The following is a 6,000-nucleotide window of genomic DNA, read 5'->3' on the forward strand; positions in this document are numbered from 1 at the left end:
TTCTCTGAGTGCCCCAGATTTTTGTTCTCATATCCTCTATAAGCCAGCTATGTCACCCCTTTACATTCTCTCTTAAAATAAATGAAATCATGGGCACATATTCACCATCTCTGTCAATGTGTTTGTATTCCTCTTCCTCTAGAGTCTCCATCAATCCACTTCCAGTTTGAAAAGTATACCAAACACCTATCGTTGATTCTCTGACCCAAGTGACATCAGGGGGATCTAGGGATATGTGCTCAGCAACTTTGCAGAGTAAAAGAAATCTCTATGATTGTCAGAAACACACCAGAACTGTCAAAATATATAAATAACACATTACTCCCAGTAATCTCCCTGCTTCCTCTCTCACAATTTAATCATGCTGCATCTTTGATCAGGGTCTGGGGGCTTGGACCTCAGGATACTTGCTACACCTTCAGTCCCTGCAACGCACTTCCGCCCACACACACAGAGTCATATCCATGACCCCACCACCCTGGGCCCTGAACCTAGTCCAAGCATTTGTCCACTTAGTTGTGGGCCAGCCAGTGAAGGCTCAGCCCAGACCACCAATAAGATGCCCTATCTTGGCGAACTTGACCAGGAGACTTAGAGCAAACACTTGCTAGTAGAGGAAACACAGACAAAGCGGATATGTGAGGTCCTGAAGCAGCAGACATGTCCTGACTTGCCCCAGTGACAAAGCATGAAGGTAAGGATGGATGGGACCTGCTGCTCAGCTGGCAAGATGACAAAGTGTCTGTTTTGTAGGGCTGTGCTTGATCTTGAAAGACCTCTTGGTTCCTGAACTATGTCTGTGGCTTTGTCAGGCTCCACACAGGTTCTGTGTGGTTTGTTTTGGGTTGCCATTACTGCTATCATTTGGTCTACGGCCCTTACTTCATTATCTATGTGTGGCCTTAAAATAAACCCTATAATGCTTAAGGAAACAATGGATCACTGCTCCTTCCAGTTTAAGACCTGACTTACCTTCTCAAATAAGTTAAATAATAATGCAGCACTTTTTATTACCTTTTGTTCAGTCAGCTCTCTCCAGGTTCATTAAGGGTCGTCTAGGAAAGAGTAAATTTCCCTGCTTAGAGCTTCCCTTCCCCTCTGCATCCCTCCACTCATTTCTGCTTGGTCATTCATTCACTCATTCATTCTCTTCGCAAGCACACATGAATTCTAAAATGAACAAGGCGGGGAGTTCCCGTCACGGCGCAGTGGTTAACGAATCCGACTAGGAACCATGAGGTTGAGGGTTCGATCCCTGCCCTTGCTCAGTGGGTTGACGATCCGGCGTTGCCGTGATCTGTGGTGTAGGTTGCAGACGCGGCTCGGATCTGGCGTTGCTGTGGCTCTGGGACCCCTAGCCTGGGAACCTCCATATGCCGCGGGAGCGGCCCAAGAAATAGCAAAAAAGACAAAATAAAATAAAATGAACAAGGCAATATCCATGCTTTGAAGGAGCTCACAATCTTGCAAGTAGAGTGTTAAGATTTGGGTTGGTTCAGGAAGAAGAGAAGGATGGGTGCTGATGAACCCTGGGGTGGGCAGGGGTGGAGAAGGCCATTCCCTGGCTCCATAGTCTGCACTGGCAGCTTTTCCTCCTGTCTCTCCCACCAATGCTGGCTTTCATGCCTCTGGCTTGGAATCACATGTAACTAAAGTCACATGTTCAAATTGTATTCATTAAATGGTGGCTTCAGCAAATTTCTGGTGCTGCTTCTGATGCTTTTCTATAACATATCGTTAATGTTTGTTACTATAGAGTGTTTGATATGTTTAACCCTGTGGCTCAGATTCTGTTAGTCTGTAAAGTTTTAATGTTGAGACCTCGGGTCTTGATTTTTTAAAATCAGGATTATTCTTTATTTATTCCAGGCCAACATATCTTTTCTCCTCTAGGTTGAACCCTGGAGGGTCCACAGTCCTGATTTTTCTGGGAGAGGACTATAATTTTAACTGACTTTAGAAAAATGTTGTAAGAAGTGTGCCGTGAATGCAAAGACCTGACCCTAAATTCTTAGCCCCACTGCAGAACAACTTAAATTCCCAACAAGCCTCTAAGCTCACGTGTCTAAGCACCCAAACTGGCAGGTGGAAGGGAAAAGGAGTCACCTTTTTCTAAGGGTTGGCCTCTCAGGCTTGGTGCAGAAGCTACTCTCTCGGGAGGTGGGGCACATTCAGCTGGCCAAGCGGCAGATAAGACAGGCAGCCTTGGCCAGGAGCATGTGTGGAAGTGAACCCACCTGTGTTCCGTAGATCACAGAAGTTTACAGAGGCAGTGGGGCTTTCACCCTGGCCATTTCCACTCTTCCATGAGGACCAGTGCCAGTGCTGGTGACTTCAGGGCAGATTTGGTCATTTTTCTTTGGGGGCAGGGGGTGGTTGTCACTGTGATGCCCTGTGCAAGTCCCTTAAATGGCAGGTCTAAGTCCCAGCTTGCTTCTTGAGAGAGAATGCCAGCTTCAGAAGGTGATGGTGACACAGAATGATGATGTGGATGATTTTCTTGGGGGATGGGGGTTGGGGAGGGGCAGGGGTTGCCTTTTTGATCCTGGGCTGGGATGACTTTCAGAGACTTCTGGCAGATGTGGCCCCAGCCTTTCCCTTGAGGTGGAGCATCTAGGCATTTCCCTGAGGCCTCCAAGCCCTGAGGCAGTTGTGGGGGTGGGGGTGAGGGGGTGCTGATGGCTGTGCTCCCCACCCAGCTATGCGGGAGACCTACCTGCCCATTTTGCTGATCCAGATCAGCAGGGAAGTGAGGTTCCCCTTGGACACATCTAGCCCAGGCCCCTCACCCCTGACTAACTGTTTTTTAAGTCAAGCTCACCGAGAGACTGGCCATGATTTCACATAAACCATGGAGATTCAGAAGGCAGGCTGAATGTAGCAGATTTAAAAACTTTGTCTGGGCTGCTTGATTGTTTTCTTTGGAGCATCACCCCTCCCAACTCAGTGTGAAGGCTGACCCCACCCAGGATAGGACCTGGTGACCCAGGCAGGCTGCTCAGCATAGACAATTCACCCTGTCAATCAGCTGTGCCTTCAGAGATAGGCCCAGGCGCCAGTCAAAGAAAATTAGTCCCCAGGATTTGTACTGAAACTATTGGAAAGGAGGTTCTGGCTTTCTACAGGGCTTCGTAGGCTGGAGCTGTGTGATCCTGTGGCTCCAGGAGGCCATCTGGGGACAGGGAGCAAAACGGAGAGACAGTGCTGATGGCTGTTCAGCTGTTTTACACCTGAATCCAGCTGTGTGCAGAGCCCCTGGATTTTCCAGTTAGATGAGCTAATAATTACTGTTTTGTGTTTAGGTCCATTTGAAATGGAATTTATATTACTTTCAATTAGAGACCTGAGTGCTGGCTGGCTGAGATTTACAGCAATTTCTATCCATCTAAGAAGATGTGTTTCTCTAGGTAAAGGAGAGAAAAGAAGGGTATGGGGAAAGAATAAAAGAGAAACCTGGCTGAAGAGGCAGGGGTCTGTAAAAGGCTGCTTGTTAAAACCTTTCCCCTTCCTCCATCATTACCATGTAATCTGGCTCTACTGTGCTTTTTGCAACACACTCTTGAAAAGGAGATCCTGAGAGGCGTGCTCTGGTCCTGCAGAATTTTTGGACCAGAGTGAGGTTTTCTCCCCAAGGATCCCTTGTATGAATCCTTCCAGAGATTGTTTGGAGCTGATGGCAGTGGCCATAGGGAATGGTGATCTGGATCCACACCTACAACTTGGAAAATAATTCTTGGAGTAAGTGTTCCACGACCAGAAGTTTTCAAATCCCCAGGGGAAAAAGCAGCCTTATGCTCTAACCAGGTGCCATGTGAGAATTAGATGTCATTTTTTTTGACGACCCCACCATCCACCCCCAAATGGTTAAAACCAGGCAGAAATCTATTTCTTTCTCATGTAAAGAAAGTCAGGGCTTTAGCTTCAGGAAGCTGTCAAGAACACATATCTTTTTCTCTCGTGTTCTCATCATTCTCAGCTTTTGGTGTATGCCTCCTGTTATCCCACTCCTGCCACTCTCCCTCCCACCCCTAAACACCACATTTGCTCACATCATTGGACAAACAGCCAGCAAGGGAGGCTGAAACATACCCTTTACTCTGTGTGCCCGCTAAATATCGGGGGTTCACTATTAAAGAGGAGAGGTCAAATGGATTCTGGGGGACACTAGGAGTCTCTGCCATATAGGTTACCCCATAAAGGGACACAGCCAAACTCCTCACAGGAACTGCTCTGCTGCTAGTGATGCCAGTGAGGGTGAAACCAAGTTCCCTAAAACCAAGTTCCCTTGCTGAATTTACAATTAGCCTCTTTATGCAAAACTTTATTCCCTTTTTGTCCCTCCCCTGTTCTCCTCAGGACTGAGGAGTAGTAAAGAAAAGGGGGGATTGAAACCTTGCAGGACCCTCTGGGGCCCTCCTGGATACAAAATCCCCTCTGTGCTCTTCCCCATTTCTTTTTTTTTAGAAAGACTTTATAATCTCCCAGGCTTTCCTGGAGTTCCAAAGAGCAGACTCAAGCAGTTACTAATTAGGGAAGTGAGGGCATGCAGACACAAAGGAAAAGCATTAAGTAGGAAAAGTAATGACAATAAATAGTTCAGAGATTAAAAAGAGTCCTAGCTTCACCTCGAGAGATATACATGAGATTCTGACACATATCTTTAAGTTGTTTTGCAGAAACTAAGACACCCCACCCCCAGGTGGAGGATGGTAACTACCTGCTGAAACCCCAGACTGGTTGGAACTAGAAGGTTGATGATTGAGATTCCTATTACCTCATCACAATCTGAAGAATGTCATCTACATTGCAGCCCTCCACACAAATGCCTAAAAAAACCCTTCCCTGAAAGCCATCAGGGAATTAGGTTCTCCTGAGCATGAGCTGCCCTTTCTCCTTGCTTGGTGCCTGCAATAAACGCTGTATGTTCCTTTACCACAATCCAGTGTCAGTAAATTGGGTTTGCTGCTTGGCCAGTGGAATCAAGTGCAGTTTGGTAACAAAGACCACTGAGAAAAAGAATAATTAATTCCACCTGCATCAATTGTATGTGTAATGCCCTCCTGTTATAAACACTAAGCAATGGCCTGGGACCACTGGGGGAAATATTCTCCCACTCATCACTATTTGTCCTGCTCATTCTGGGGTCTCTGCCCTTAGGGAGCAAGGCCTCAAATCTCATCTCAATTCCTTAAGGACAGCTGGACTTCCTGGAGCCGTAGAAATGTCTTAGGAAACTTCCAGGACACGAGGAAGCAGGCCAGGAGCTGTGTCCCTACTTGACCCCGTCTCAGCTGAGATCACACAATAGCAGGTTTCTTAATGAAAAAGTAAAGTGGGAAGAGTTTCTTGATGTGTTTCACCCCCAATTGATATGACTAAGTGGACCATGGAATTCCACACAAGTTGTTGGACCCCTCGGCTCCTCTGTAGCTTGGGAGAGATGTGGCCACATTGGCAGGTCATTCACAGTGAGGCAACTAACTGTCAGAAGGAACAAATCCAACCTCCTCACTCACTGCTTAATATTTGCAAAGTTCTTAAAAGACTGGGTGGAACTTAGGGGCTCAGTAAATATTAATAGAATATGGACTTGAGTATTTCTGGGTGAGAAAAACACTTATTAGTCATTATTATGATTTTGTCAAATACTTATTACACATCTACCATATAGAAAGGACCTCACTAAGATCCACAGAGGGTCACAGAGATGAAAAAAATAACATCCTTGCCCCCAAGGAATTTATTGTCTGGTAGTGAAGATAAGAAGTGCATCAAAAGACTGTTGATTTCATGTCAATTACCAAAAACAAAATAAAAAATAATCAAGAGAAGCCAGGATCCTACTTCCTGCATTTGTAATTTTAGGTGTCTTTGAAGAGGCTGGTTTCTAAATCCCAGTGTCTCTCTCTTGGAAGTGATAATGAAGATTGGAAGTATTTCACATGGACCAGGGCTTGGGGAGCTGCAGGTAGACACGTGGAAACAGTAGCAGTGGTGCCT

Source organism: Sus scrofa, chromosome 1 (genome assembly GCF_054392235.1).
Source record: "Sus scrofa isolate SSC_HxYL_T2T_F1_AM1 chromosome 1, Sscrofa_HxYL_maternal_Yorkshire_Landrace_v2.0, whole genome shotgun sequence".
Classification (NCBI taxonomy): domain Eukaryota; kingdom Metazoa; phylum Chordata; class Mammalia; order Artiodactyla; family Suidae; genus Sus; species Sus scrofa.